This window comes from Myotis brandtii, unplaced genomic scaffold (assembly GCF_000412655.1).
Source record: "Myotis brandtii unplaced genomic scaffold, ASM41265v1 scaffold53, whole genome shotgun sequence".
Taxonomy (NCBI): Eukaryota; Metazoa; Chordata; class Mammalia; order Chiroptera; family Vespertilionidae; genus Myotis; species Myotis brandtii.
The window spans coordinates 2,478,674-2,494,630 of NW_005369942.1; positions in this window are offsets into that span (position 1 = coordinate 2,478,674).

Genomic DNA, 15,957 nt, shown 5'->3' on the forward strand with positions numbered 1-15,957 from the left:
CAGGAGCTGCTGAGCTGTGGTTTCTTGGCAACTGTGGTTCTCGGGTGATTCACCCGGAACCAGAGAGGAGGGAGCCTGCATCACCGGAGAACCGCCCTCTTGCAATCCAAGACCTCTTGGGGGATGTCAGAGACCCTGTTTCAGCCCATTCCCGCAAGCCAGGCCAAGGGACCCCACCAGTGCATGAATCCGTGCACCGGGCCTCTTGCCCATTGGCTCCCCACTTCGGGTCTGGCTCCCCACCGGGCCTCTAGCCCATTGCAGAGGTCATGGAGCTAGCCCTTACAGAAACTTTTTGACTCAATTAGCTAAATTATGAGACATGCAGGACCTACTGGCTGCAGCACCGATGTCTGGCACCCCGCACCGGCCCATCCACTAAATATCGATTTCCACTGGAGGCAGCGAATTTTCCCGCTAACACTCTTGGCTGGGAAACTGGCCATGGCTTCCCTCCTTCTGGGTGGACAGTAGCGCCAGCAGGCAACCTCCAGGGAGGGGAGGAGGCGAAGAAGCAGCTCAGGTGGGAAGAAGGAGGTTCCCACCTCCACAGGACTCTACCTGGGCAGAGGGGCCTGCGCAGGAGCCTGACATTGAGCAGGGTCTTGCCCAAGGCCGACTAAATTCCAGGCTAAGTAAATCCTGTTTGCTAAATAATTGCATTTTGCAGCTAAATGCCCACAAGTCCTCAGTTACCGCCAAACTTAGGGTAAAGTGAGATGAAAGAAGCGAGACAGATACAGAGTGTGACATAATATTGGGAGAAGAGAGGAGGGAGCCCAATTCTGGAGTATGTCACCAGAGAACCGCCATCTCGCAATCTGGGACCCCCTCAGGGGATGTCAGAGAGCCAGTTTTGGCCCTACCCCCACAGGCCAGGCTGAGGGACCCCACCGGTGGTGCATGAAATGCACCAGGCCTCTAGTAAAATATAAAGTCTCTAACAGACCAATATCTTAAGAGTTGTTTATGTTCTCAGAACTTTTTGATGATATTATCTGCCATCATTAAATTTTGAAATGAGAGTGGGATGGAGAATTTGTTTCTCCTCCTCCTCCCCTTCCATCTTGGAACCAGATGAAAATGAGAGTGGGATGGAGAATTTGCTTCTCCTCCTCCTCCCCTTCCATCTTGGAACCAGATGACACAGTTTGTATCTCCTGTTTTAAAATCTTTTAAAAACAAAAATCCTTTTGCCAAGTCCTGTGCAACATGGTTGTTTAGCACTGTAAACCTTCTATTGTTGCTGAAATACTTTATCATGAAAGGAGAGAAAGAGAGAGAGAGAGAGAGAGAGAGAAGAATACTTTATCATGAAAGGAGAGAGAGAGAGAGAGAGAGGAAAAGAGGAGGAGAAGGGGGAAGAGAGCTAGAGTTTAAGGAGGCACTGCTATTAGGTATATTTCCTAATATGCAAACACAGCTGATTTGGGCCCCCTTGCTGGTGGGATCAGTCCTATCAGTCCATTTATTTGCCTTCTCTTGTGATTTCTGTATCCCACAACCTTTTGCATGAAAATGAACCATAAGGCAGTCAAAACACCTGCTTTACTGGCAAGAGCGATTAATGCTTTGATTTATCCTCTAAGTGTGAGCTAGTCTGCTGCTACAAGGGCCTTGGGTTGGCATATAATTCATCAGACTTTGAAAGTCTTCTATGTCCCAGGGTTTCAGCTGTGAATGTCTTTTGCATATGCTAGAAAGTTCTGTTAACCCCCAGAACACTCAGTACAGCAGGAAGCCAGTGTTTTTAATCAATATTGGTTCAGGTGTCTTAAGTTATTATATGACTGTGAATTATTGGACAGATTTGAAAGGCTTCTGGTATACCTTAGTCTGCATTTTCAGCACCCCACTTAGCTCAATAACCCAGAAAAAGAAAGTAGAGAGGCTTTCTATAGTTTACTTTAAATTCTTTCCTCTGTAGTCTTCCAAAGTTGACGCTTGTCATTTGTTATGTGTGTTATAAACAGGTAGGCTTAAGGGGGATGTTGACATCGCTGACGCAAGACATGGTACCCTCTCTATTTCTGGACTCAGAGCAATGACTTGGCCTTAAACAGGGAAGCATATTGAAATTACAGGACATAGTTGTAGAAGTCAGTGAGATAATCTAATCTTAAACAAAAATCCATAAATATGCCTCAATTCAGAAGACACCGCATGGCAAGAGACCTCTTTCTACCTTCATACCCGAAAGAACAAATCTATTATGTCTTTCCCAATTGAACTGTTTATATACATTTCTTTTCATAAGACTTAGGAACCCCTCCCCGCCCCCACACACACACATTTAACACCAAAACCTTTCCAGTCTTTTTAGGAATTTGGTACTTGAGGCAATATCACTCCAGCTTGACTAAATTTGAAAGATTACTTCATTGATGCTCTACAATGTGCTTTATTTGCTGTAAAAGATGAGCCGTCTATACAATGATGGTGCAAAATGACACAGCCATTGAAATGACAGCTATGGTGAAGGCTATTTCTCACTGGAAGAGGCAAGAAAGCTATAGAAGGAGAAATAACTTTAAAACTGATTAAAGAAATGAATATCCAGAAGGATATACTTCTGAACACTGTAATGCAAAGTCAAGATAACAAGAACAAAACCATATATGTTGATATTCTGCTCTATTCCAGGAACACATAAAACCCATTAAGGTATGATAAAACTGAGGATAAACATCATCGATTGGCCACAACTGAATGGCAGACCAGGACTGCAAAGCCAGTCAAGCTCCAAAGCTAACTTTCTTTCCAGCATCCCCATAGCAGTGCGTAGTGTAGGCACACACATGAGCCTTTGGAGATGTCAAGAAATTATAGCTCAGAGACCATCTGTGTTTTTCAGCTTTTATATGGTGCTAGTGTTCATAGTTTCAAAACCTTTTGCAGCTGGTCCTATTCCTGCAAATGTGTGTTTCTGCTGAGAATCTGGCTCCACTCCAAGAACATGCACAGATAAAACCAAAGGCCTGGGTACAATCTTAGATTCAAGTCAGTTCAAAGGCCTGAGGGGACATCCAATTTGTTCTGTATTTATGTTTAGTTAAAATGACCTGGTTTAAAGTACTCTGCAGTGTCCTAGCAGGACATGCTTTGTGAGGATTAATGAGTCGAAAAAATAAAAGTTTCCTTCTTTTTTTGCTTTCTTTCAAATTGAATTATCAGCAGACAAATAAGAGAGGTTAGTTACAAATTCATTTGTGGGATTTCTTTGTAGTTAAGTCAAGGAGAAATACTTATAACTGAAAGCAGAAGTTTGGCTGAATTTATGAATCCCTTTGCATTTGAAAATCTAAAGAATTTTTTTGATAGAAAAGAAACTAGAGTTAATCAAGACCTGGCAACATTAATGAAAGCAAAGTATGAGTATTAGCACATCAGTCAAGATAAAAAAGAGCCAAATAGAATTTCTTTGGGAGTAGGAAGATGTAGCCATGGTTGTTATGAACTTGAACTCAAATACTAAACAGTCTGGGTGTGATTCCTAACTACACTCCTACTCTTACTTATAAAACCTTGACCTAATTTTTGAACTACTCTGACCCTCAATATTCTCTTCCATAAACAAGAATTCTAATATGACCCACTTTAATTAATTTTAATAGATTCCAGGTGACTGTCTCACAAGAAACAGCAAAATTTAGCTATTAACGTGACAAATACAAATTAATATTCAATGTTTAAGATATTTTAACCTCATTTTTAAAGGTGAACAGAGTTATCTTTCTCTGATGCTCAACAACATGTACAACATCCAAGTAAGGTACTCACTTCCAGCCTTACCAAGCCACAGACTTATTTATGTCACTAAGTAACACAGCCCAAAAAACAACTGGGCAACCCTGGAACCACTGACATTTACTGAAAGCTTTTCTGTCTAATCCATCACCACTCTATTATATCTCTTAAAGTGCTCTTCACCACCTTGATCAAGTTACCATGACATTTCACCTGGATAACGCGTGAAACAAATGTCCACTGCCTCATCCATACCTGATGTTGTCCTTTTACAATCCTCTCCCCCACTGTGCTGTTACAATCCACTCCCCAGTGGTCTTTACAAACTCCACCAGCTGCTCGCCCTGGCTGGTGTGGTTCGGTTGGTTAGAGCATTCTCCTATGCACCAAAGGGTCGTGGGTTCAATTCCTGGTCAGGGCACATACCCAGGTTGCAGTTTCCATCCCTGTGATGGAAGGCAGCCGACTGATATTTGTGTCTCACACCATTATTCATCTATCTTTCTCTTTCCCTTCCTCTCTCTCTCTCTCAAATCAAGAAAAACACATCCTTGGGTTAGGATTTAAAAAATTCTATTTGCTGATCAAATATTCAGTGTCTTGCAATTATTCCTAGTGTGAAAGCAACATTGTTAACCTAGCCTGAGACACCCTACATGGTCCATGTTTAACAACCTCTTTGGCTTGATTTTTGCCTTCCCTCTTTCTTTGCTTCCCTCTTTCTTAGAACCAGTGCCATGAAGGTATGAGCAATGTTTGTTCTGTTTGCTGTTGCATCCCCAGAGCCTAATGGAGGACCTGACAGATAGTACATGCTCAGGAGATATTTGTTGAAAAAATTTGATGAAATAGCAGGCTCCATTGCCTAACCCCCCAAAAACAAACAAACTATAAATGAAGAAATTCAGAATTAGAAAATGTGGGAAAAGGATGAGAAAGAAGTGAAAAAATATATCTCAAGTAACACTTTTAACAACTGATACAGAAGGTATTTCTCTCATTATGTGTTTTTATCATTGTAAAGTGAAGTACTTTGTACTATGTTGCTATCCTCTGAGTACAAATGTGAATTTTTAAAAAATATATAACACTCAAGATTTTAGTATTTATCATACTAGATAAGTAAGTTGATATTATTTTGATGTTCCATTTCTAATTATACAAGTTCTACACCTATCGTGTATGGGCATAAATATTAGCATACTTTCACATGAGGACAGGTTTTAATATGCTCTTGATCTTAGTTTTCATTGTTTTATACAGTAAACTTCAGAAGAGCTCTGCTCAGGATCAGTCAATTAGAAACTAACCTGTAGGACTGTGTTAATTTGAGTTAATGTCTGTCACAATATAGGTGACAGCAACTTCTTTGGTACAACAACAAAAGCACCAGTTTCTGCAAGACTTGAAAATAAGTAAGTTGATATTATTTTGATGTTCCATTTCTAATTATACAAGTTCTACACCTATCGTGTATGGGCATAAATATTAGCATACTTTCACATGAGGACAGGTTTTAATATGCTCTTGATCTTAGTTTTCATTGTTTTATACAGTAAACTTCAGAAGAGCTCTGCTCAGGATCAGTCAATTAGAAACTAACCTGTAGGACTGTGTTAATTTGAGTTAATGTCTGTCACAATATAGGTGACAGCAACTTCTTTGGTACAACAACAAAAGCACCAGTTTCTGCAAGACTTGAAAAGCTGAGGAGGAGATATACCATAAAACCAAAAGATAAGGAAGAGCAACAATTGTAGAAATATCATTCAGTTCACAAAGAATGAGACAGTTTAGTTCCTCAAGGCACTAAAATGTCTGACTGATTAAGTTCATATCCTCTCTTTTAGCTGTTTCTTTTCTACTTGAGCAGTTTATTCTTTACCATGCGACATGATGTAGGGTCTTCAAGAAGAAACTAGTTTGAAATGGGAAACCTCTTGCCATGCAATTCAACATACCTTTGTTTGCTCATGAATACTGATAACTACTACTGGCCTATAGGAAGATTTCTGCTATGAGGACATATTCAAAACATGAGAAGTACAGTTCAGATGTTAAGAGGTCATTCCAAAGAGAATTTGAATTTATAATTTAATTCTTTAGAGACTTAAAATGGGGAACAACCCTGGTTTTGTTAAGAAACTGTACAAACAAGGAAAATAAGTTTTAAAGACTCATAAAATGTTACTACTTTGATTAATTAGTAACTCAGAGAGAAGTAAGTGATATTTTCTATAGATAACAGGTATGGGTTGTTTTTTTTTTTTCATAAAATAATATTTCTTGGAATCAAATAATAGAATCAAGTGAAACATGGATATCAATCTGAATTCAACTTTGTCCATTTGTTCATAGGACTGTATTTCATATTTCATAGTTATAATCTGGAAGCCAATTTAGAAATAAATGAGACAGATCAACTTTGCTCTGCTTACTCTTCTTGGCCTAAATTCTGGAGTTAAACCTCAGTCTTATTTCACATATTGAAAGTTTTGGTGTCATCTTTACAAGTAGTATCTAGTCATCCTTGAAAACTGTAACCTTACAACCCATCTGCAAACCACAGGAAAAATCCAAACTCTCAGTAGAAATTGATTTGCTTTTGTCGATACCAAATGCCTTACATTTTCATTATTTCTAGTAAGGCTTACACATTCAAAAAAAATGCCCTTATAAATTGCTCCAAAGTCCAATGGTGGCACTCAATTGTTATTTAACAAGAAAAACGTGTTCCTTCCTCACTTACATTCTAATGGAAGGGTAGAAGAACAATCAGTTACAAACAGCCCACTGGCTTTCCCTAAACATGCAATCCCCTAAATTATAGTCAAACTAATCTCATGGCTTTTGCCTCTGCATCTTCTCTATAAAAGCCTTGCCCTTCTGTCCTGACAGTGGAATGCTCCTGAGCACTTCTGGCCCAGTGTTGACTCACTGCTGTCAATGTTTGCTGAAATAAACCCTTAAAATTTTTAATATGCCTCAGTTTCTCTTGTAATAAAACCCGGAGCTAAATCCTTAGGAACAATAAAAACAGAAATAATTTTCCATTATAATTAGTTTCATGGGCCTAAATCCAATGGCATTTTTTTTTATTTCCAATCATACTTGACATTTAAACTTGCGCTTAGCAATATTAACCTCTCCTTTCTGGAACCTTGCCCTTGGCTTGGCCACAGGGCCCAGCCTTGGTTTTCTTTCACCTGTCCAGCTGCTCTTCGTCAAGGTGCTTGTTTGGCTCATTCTTCTCATCTAACATTTGAATGTTGGAAATCCTCAGAGTTTAGTCTTAATCTAATCTGATTGTATCTCTTACTTTGCCCCCTGCATTTGCTATTAGATATCCCTGTATCCAAACCTCTCCCACAGTTCCTCAATTCTTATTAAACCCAAATCTGACTAGACCCCTTCTCTACTCAAAACCCTCTCTCATCATTTCTCTTAAGCAAAAAATCAACATCCTTAAGAATCTAAAGGACTCTCTATTATCATTTCATGCAGCTCCCTAAAAAACATCACTTATTTGCCATTCCTGCTTCATGGTCTTACACATGCTGCCCTCTGCCAGAATTAATAAACTTTCTATTTATTAATTCTCTATTTATCATTAGGATACTAGCTAATGCAGCTCTTCCTCAGGGAGGAATTAGCTACCCCCTGAACTATTTAACACCCCTACCACCACCACCACCACCACCACCACCACCATACACACACTCTATTTTTCTTTCACAGAACTTAACACATTTGTTAATTGTGCATTGATTTACATAAGTATTTTAATTAATATTCTTTGCTCTTCCTACACTGATTTGATGTTTTTTAGATCTCTAAGCCCTCACTGAAGGCTTGGTAAAAAGTAGCTGTTTCATAAATATTAGCTGAATGAATGGAGGGAATTATAAGTTCTATATCTTTAAACATCACAACAACCTTTTGCAACAAAGGGCATTCCTTTTATTTTCATTTTACCAAGAGGGTTCTGAAACAGGCAGAAGTAAAAAACCTTGCCTAAGCTCACATAGAACAACTTGAACCTGACAACACAACTTATACTTGTAAACACTAGGCTCTCCATCTCCCAATATAAGCAGGTTTCCTTTGGAGTAAATGAGAAACCGGATCATTTTCTTATTGAGATGATACAGTATGGGGATTAAAGTCAAAGGCTTTGGGGCTAAATAGAGCAGGTTTTCTTTCGATTAGGCCATTTGTTTACTTGTTTTGCCATATCAGGCAAGTCATAGTTTCTTTAGGAACTGGTTTCCTCATCTATAAAAGACAGTTGATAAAAATAACAATCACATAACATAGTTGTGACAACTAAGTGACATAATAAGTAATCTGGCATAGTGCAGCGTGCCTATAGGCTCAATAATAGTATTACTATTATTTACCCAAGTGTTTCTGGTTCAGTTTTTGTGTTTTTTTAGTATATACATTTTTAATTGATTTCAGAGAGTAAGGGACTGGGGAAGGGAGATAGAATCATCAATGATGAGAGAGGATCATTGATTGGCTGTCTCCTGCATGCCCCCTACTAGTGACGAAGCCCCACAACCCCCAGCATGTGCTCTGATCGGGAATGAAACCTGAGACCTCCTGGTTCATAGATCAATGGTCAACCAACCACTGAGCAACACCAGCCAGGCCTGGCTCAGTTTTTAATAGAATGTCATTGTTTATTTCATTTTAGACTCATTTCTCTCTCTATGTATATATAGAACCTATTTCTTAGTCTATATGTGCAATACTTCCCTTGAAGAGAGGAAAGTTAAACATACATATGGCTCTATCACTTTTATTAGACATGCTCAGAACATGGGTAGTTTTCTGATAGAGCTGGGATTCTGCTGTTTCTGTCTTATTGCAAATCACATGATTGGAATGACTTTGTTTTATGCAATATATGGATGTTTATCAACATTAGTACAGAGCATTTTTAAAGAAAAAATATTGCCCTAACAGGTTTGGCTCAGTGGATAGAGCGGCGGCCTGCGGACTGAAGGGTCCCGGGTTCGATTCCGGTCAAGGGCATGTACCTTGGTTGCGGGCATATCCCCAGTAGGGGGTGTGCAGGAGGCAGCTGATCGATGTTTCTCTCTCATTGATGTTTCTAACTCTCTATCCCACTCCCTTCCTCTCTGTAAAAAACCAATAAAATATATTTTTAAAAAAAGAAAAAATATTTATTATCACAAAAATCCTCTCAAGACTTTGAACCAATGAATTCCTCATACTTATTTCTTATAGTATTGAAATCATATTGTGCTTTAATCAGTTCACATTATTTCATAAATATCTTTATTATTTTCATAAAATTATCTATATAATTATAATTTTTGGTTGAAATATTCACCCAAATAGATGTTTTAAAATCTTTAAATATTTCTCTGTCATTGAACATTTAGGATTTTTACAATGGTTTCCAATTACAAATAATACTCTAATTAATATCTGTAAATCTAATTTTCCCCTGTTTAATTATTTTATTTAAATTCCCCAGAGTGGATAAGTAGTGGAATTCTTACCACTATGTGCTTGTTAGGCATTAGCTGTCTTTATCTCAAAAGGTTAAATAATAGGTTATGCAGTTTTCCATAGTGACTGTACCAATTTGCAGTCCCAACAACAGAATACAAGGGTTCACTTTTCTCTACATCCTTCCCGCCTGTTATTTGTTGGCTTTTGGATGATTAGCTATTCTGACTAATGTGAGGTGCTATCTCATTGTGGTTTAGACTTACATCTCCCTGATGATTAGTGAGGTTGAGAATTTTTATATGTCTGTTGGCCAACGGTATGTCTCCTTTGGAGAAATTTCTTTTCACGTATTGAGATTCCTCAAAAAACTAAAAACAGAGCTACTGTAGTACCCAGAAATTTCACTTCTGGGTATTTATCTGAAGAAAACAAAAACACAAATTCAAAAAGATATTTGCACCCCTATGTTCATTGCAGCATTATTTGCAATAGCCAAGATTTGGAAACAACCTAGGTGTCCATCAATAGATGGATGGATAAAAAAGATGTGGTATATATTTGAAATCTTGTCATGTGAAATAATATAGATGACCTAGAGGGTATTATAATGAGTGAAATAAGTCAGACAAAGAAAGACTAATACCATATGGTTTCATTTAAATGTGGAATCAACAAAAAAAGTACAAAGGAACAAACAGAACAAACAAAAAACAGACTCATAGAAAAAAAGACTAGAGGGATGATTGCCAGAGGAGATTGCGATGGGGGATGTGTGAAAACATGAAAGGGAATATAGTCTACAATATTGTAATACGTTTGCAGGATGACAGATAATTACTAGAATTAGGTATACAAAGATCGAATCAGCATACTGTGCACCTGAAACTAATACAATATTGTACATTAATTGTACTTAAATTTAAAAAAATGGCTTATGCAAAATTCTAATGACCTAATGCATAGATAAGAACAAAAGTTGCAAACTGCACATTCACACCTGCTCAAGGAGCATGGCGTATTACTGAGACAGGTTTCTGGGCTATACTTATAGATCATGAGAACAACTTTGAATTATTCTCTTGAAAGGCCATTCTGCACTGAACAAGAACAGCAAAAGCCATATTGCACTTCTCCTGAAAATACCAAATTTAGTGTCATGCCCAGTCAGCCAGAATGGCATAGCAAATAGATAATGACTAGTAAAGAATTATCAATCAATTCAATATCAGATGTAGAGTAAGTTTTAAAAAAATCCTTTTACTTTTTGACTCAATTGTGCCTTCCTAGAGTATAAATAGGAGCTTTGATCTGTAATTCCAAGATATGCAACTCAATTATTTATCTCTTTCTAGGTGCCCAGACATAAACTAAAATAAAATGCTCCCCCAGGTCTTATGAATGTCCTAGATTAAATTTAGGGATTGTTTGCAAGTTGCATGTGATAGTTGCCTAAAGTACAGTATCCCACCATCTTAGAGTTTGTCCATTTCACTTGGGTATTATAGCAAACGATGTAAAAAACATCCATCAACTTTGGCTTGGTTTAACTGAAAATCTTCTAAAGTAGCAATGCCTAAATTGTTGCGAAATTATTGCTATACTGTGTCAGATAAATGTAAGTACACAGGATAAAGCTTAGGATTTCTGGACAAAATGTTATATAAAAAGCCAAAGTTTTATTATTAATGCAAGATGTAAAATTTCTCTCAGTAAAATACACATTTTCCCTTTAAAAGTAAGTTTTAAATGGAATAGAAGATTGCTTTCTGATGCAAGACAGGGTTTCATTATGAATTTTAAATCACGGTTCCCTGGTATATAATAAAACTGGGAAATGAAAACACAACTGGTTTGCATAACATGTTTGCCTTTTCTCTCATTCTAAATATATTACTTGAATTATGGGGCATTTTCATAAATCCATAAAACATGTACTTCAAAATGAAAAATTATTAGAGTGCCTATTTCTCTTTCCATAATTTATGATTCACCTACATTAACTTTATTCAAATAGAACATGTCCTCTGCCCAAGCCCCACCAACATCAGTGCTAGCAGCAATTCAGCAATTTCATACACATTGATTTTTGGTATTTTCATGTAATTTTTGTAAAAATTAACTTGGCTAGACTATGAGTTATTTCAACTTTCAAAAGAAATACGTCTCCCTTTTCTTTTTTCTTTTGGTTATAATCGTTCTTCACCTTCTACCTCTAACCCCCACATATAGTTGAGAAGCCCCCACTATTATGCTGCTCCGGTTATAAAACAATAACCTGAAGTCCTGAATGGCATTCTTTGTGACATCCTCTCCTAAATCTCTATCCCCATAGTTACACAATCTACAGGTAAGACTCCCCTAAGAATGAGTGAAGACAGCAGATATACAGCTATCCATTTGGAGATGAGTTGTTGAGGAAAGTTTTTCTTATTACCATCCTTGACAAGATATGTGCTTAAATTCTCACAAATTAAAAAGGAGAGAATCATTTCATGTTGAATTTCATTTGGAACTTTGAGCAATATGTTTAATGAGGTTCATTTCCTGTTCCCGACCTTACAATTAGGGTATAACACACTGCTCTTTTTAGAACTGATTTTCCCAATAACAGGACACTTGGAGAAATAAATTTTAGCCACATATGAAAGAGGTAAGTAGTGTACTGAACTTTAAAAACAGTAGTGTAGGCTTGATGGTACTATAGAAAGCAAAGCCCTTATGGTATGCTTTAGACTTGGGGATATACCAAAATAGGTCATTCTATTTTTGAATTAAATCTATGTTTCTGTTGCTACTATGTTCTAAGGGATCTTCTAAAGAAACAGAATAAAAATTGTCATTATAGGAAGAAGGAAAATTATTTGGCCTATATGCTTCATTAAATTAAAATTTATCTTTTATGTCTAAAATGAAACAAGATTTTGAAATTGCCTGAGATTTTCCGAGGAAATCTAGCAAAGAAGAATATGATTAGAGAAGAAAAATTAAGATAGTGGAGAACTAGAAATCACATCATAGGAGGTATCTTAAGGTACTGAACATATTTCTTATTTAAGATGGTAGAATCAGGACTGCAGAGGGAAATGACATGGAGGTGAGTTCTGACTCAATTTGATGTTTCAGAAATGCACTAGGATGAGGAGTCATGAAGTAATGAGCTCCCCAAATCCTGCTACTTTTAAGCAATGGTCAATGACAGTTAGAACAACATAATGCTTTGTAAGTGTACTGGTGGAAAATTTGACTATTTGACATCTCAGTTCTTTTCCAAATCTAAGATTACTTTCTGAAACTGCTATCTTGGTAAGGTTATTTGTTCTTTACAGAAAGCATATCGTGGTTAGTCCAAGCTAAGAGATGTGTGTACTTATTTTTTGCTTTTGTTTATACTTCAGGCTATGTAATATTACATACGAAATGAATTGATATGAGATGGTATTTCAGATTCATCCATCTACATAGGATTTCATTATTAAAAAACAGAGCAATAAATTCCAGTATTTTCTTCTTCCTCGAAGTCATTGTAGATAGTTATTCAAAATAAACAATGCAAATCCTACATAATAAAGAGCTAATATGCTAATTAGACCAGATGGCAGAATGACCTTCTGGAAAGACCAGTGGGGGTGGGGGTGGGGGCAGTGCTGCGAGGGCTGAGGCAGCCGGGGCTACGAAGGCCTACTCTTGCAAGAATTTTTTGCATTGGGCTGCTAGTAGCAATAATAATGTCAGAAACAAAGTAATGTGAAAAAAATTATTAATAAATTTTAAAATGAAATCACATTATATAATATGTATATAGTTAAAATTGTAAAAGTATTAATTCTATAACATCAATGAGATTGTCTTGTGACAATATGTTATTCAAGAATCAGGCAGTCCTAAGAACTCTTGGTTATAAATATTTTAAGAACAGCCTTGCTTCAGTTTGAATGGTATAGTTATCCAAGGAAATTCCCGAGTAGTTCCTATTTTTAATGTTGAAAAAGATCTTGGATATGGGCTGGAAATTCTTTTTTAAATAGTAAAACACACTGAAAAGAGCTTAAAATGCTTAAAAAATTATTCAGTGAATTAGTAGAAAACAAGATTAACATTTAACTTTCTTCAATCAAAACTAGTTATAATAATAATAGGGGCCCAGTGCACGAATTCGTGCATTTTGAAAGGAACTGTGGACTGCGAGCCTGCAGTGGGCACAGGGGTGGGTCTTGGCCCATCCTCCAAGCCCCGCCCAGTCCCTCCCACTGTGGCCCCCGATCCCCTTTCTGCTGGCATCCCTGCTCCTATCGCCTCCACTCCCATGCGCTGACAGCGCCAGCCCCGCTCGCACCTGCTGATGGCGTGGAGTGACTGGGGCCAGTGCCAGCAGTGGGTGCGAGTGGTAACTGCTGTACCAATTGCCCCTCAGGAGCAGGGGGAGGTGGAGAAGCCCTCAGGGGCAATCGGGGCTGGCACTCTGGCTGTGGGTGTGAGTGGGGCCCTCTCTGGCAGTGGGTGCGAGTGGCGGCTGCCAGCCCTGATTGCCCCTCAAAAGCAGGGGGATGTGGAGAAGCCCTGAGGGGCAATTGGGGCCGGCAGCCACCGCTCGCACCCGCTGCCGGCTCCAAGTGATTGGGGCCGGTGCTGGGCGCCAGCAGTGGGTGTGAGCAGAGCCAGTGCTGGCAGCAGATGCAAGCACCAGGCGGGATTGCGGCGCCTGGGAGCAAAGAATTTTCAGTAACCACTAGAGGCTCACCCCAATGACAGCGACCAGCACCCTGCCTTGGTCTGGCACCCCTGCTAACCTGCTCCACCAGACCACTGTGGTCTGCGCCTGCCATGTTCCATGCTCTGCCACCTACTGTGGATGCCCACCATGTTCGCACGTGCCCCTGGTGGTCAGCACACGTCATAGCGACAGGTTGACATTTGATATAGTACTTTTTGTAGCATACATTTTTCTAAGCACTTTACACAATTAAGCACATTTATTCTTTAAATAATTTCAAGAGAAATATTGTCCCAACTTACAGATGAGAAAATTGAGGCACTAAGAGGTTAAGTGACCTAATGAAGGTTATTTGGATAGGAAGAGGCAACCTTGAATTTGGAGTCATAGGCAGCCTGGTCACAGTCTGCATTCTGAACTATAACACTAGTCTGCCTCTCCAAATTGAGGAGTTTCTGTATGTGCCCTGACTGGGGGATCAAACTCACAACCTGGGAATGTGCCCTGACCAGGAATCAAACCTGCAACCTTTTGGTGTACAGGAGGATGCTCCAACCAACTGAGTCACCTGACCAGGGTGAGTATAGGGTTGTTAAGGTGGGCTCTGAAATCTTCTCTTGACTCTAAAAGTTGGGAGGCATAACACAGAATATGGAAAGAGTAATAGTGCTGACAATTAAAAAAAAAGAATTCAATTGAGAGAGGGGAAAGAGGTATATTATAGAAGGTTCTAGAGAGGACAAGGAAGGCCTTGCAAGGTCAAGGTCAGCAAGAGTAGAAGTAGTAGCTGTAGCTTTCAGGGAGTGGGTTACAGTTCCTTATTACAGTAGACAACTAATAAGCAGAAGGAGATGAGGCTCCTTTGGTCAGTTATCCAGAATAATTAGGGAATCCAAGATGGCTCATGGCTTAGAATAGGAGATAAGAATAAAGAAAAACGAAGGCACAGCCACCACTGAACATGGCATCAGGGAAATCAATGCTTGGTGAGGTAAGCTAGGTAGTGAAACACTTGTGATTTTTGTTTTGTTTGTTTATTTTTGTTACTATTTTTTTGTTATTTGGATTGTTTTGCACATTTGTGTTTAGACTTTTTTTTGTTTAGTTTTATACTGCTTACTGAGTGTTATATTCTTAATCACTTCAACTAATTCTTCTGTGACTTTTAAAGGGTCTCTAAAGTACTAAACTTGAAATAGCCCCCAGGGATTATAGGCAAGCATTCAGCATTTCATTTATTAGCATACAGTTAGAAAGGGACCTTTGATAAAATGAAAAATAGGTGAATAAATGTAAATTGTGCTTCAGTAGAGAATACTGTGCTTGAATATGGGCTATGAGCTTAGCCTTTAATACTGTTGCCAGAATGACTAATTCTATGAAGACTTCACAGTTCTAAAGTATTTTCAATCATACCCTTGCCCCTCCCCTTTTCTATTATTTTTCCAGAAACTTGGCTTTATGTAGAGATTGCAGGAATTTTTTTGTTTAGTTTGGATTCTATATTAAATGAAGACCTATATTTATAGTATTGGCTCAGGGGCTATTCATTTGAATTGTCACCGAAAAGATTGCCATCAGAGAGGGGGAAACATTTGAGAATGATTCAGTACAACATGCCCTTTTGTCTAACGAGAATTTGCTTCCACATAATTCTTAAGTTTGTTGCTCAAAGAGAGCAGCAGCACGTTCAATTATTCATGTTTTTTAATTAAGCCCTGCTGATTGTGCCTAAATGGAAACTTTATTTTGGAGAGAATGTGTTCTTAATGTTTTTCACTGCAACAATAATTTGTCTGACAGTGACATCAGTCTCTTTGGGGTCCTGAGTAACCTGTTTGTTAGGTTTAGAACTCACATATTGATACTATCTGTCATGTTGAAGGTCGCCAAAGTGTTTATATCATGTCTTGTTTAAAGATGACACATCATCGGACCTTTTCCTAATGACCTTTTAGTTATTGTCAGTGTTGAAAATACCAGGAAATTACAAAGCGAGATTCTGTTGCTGT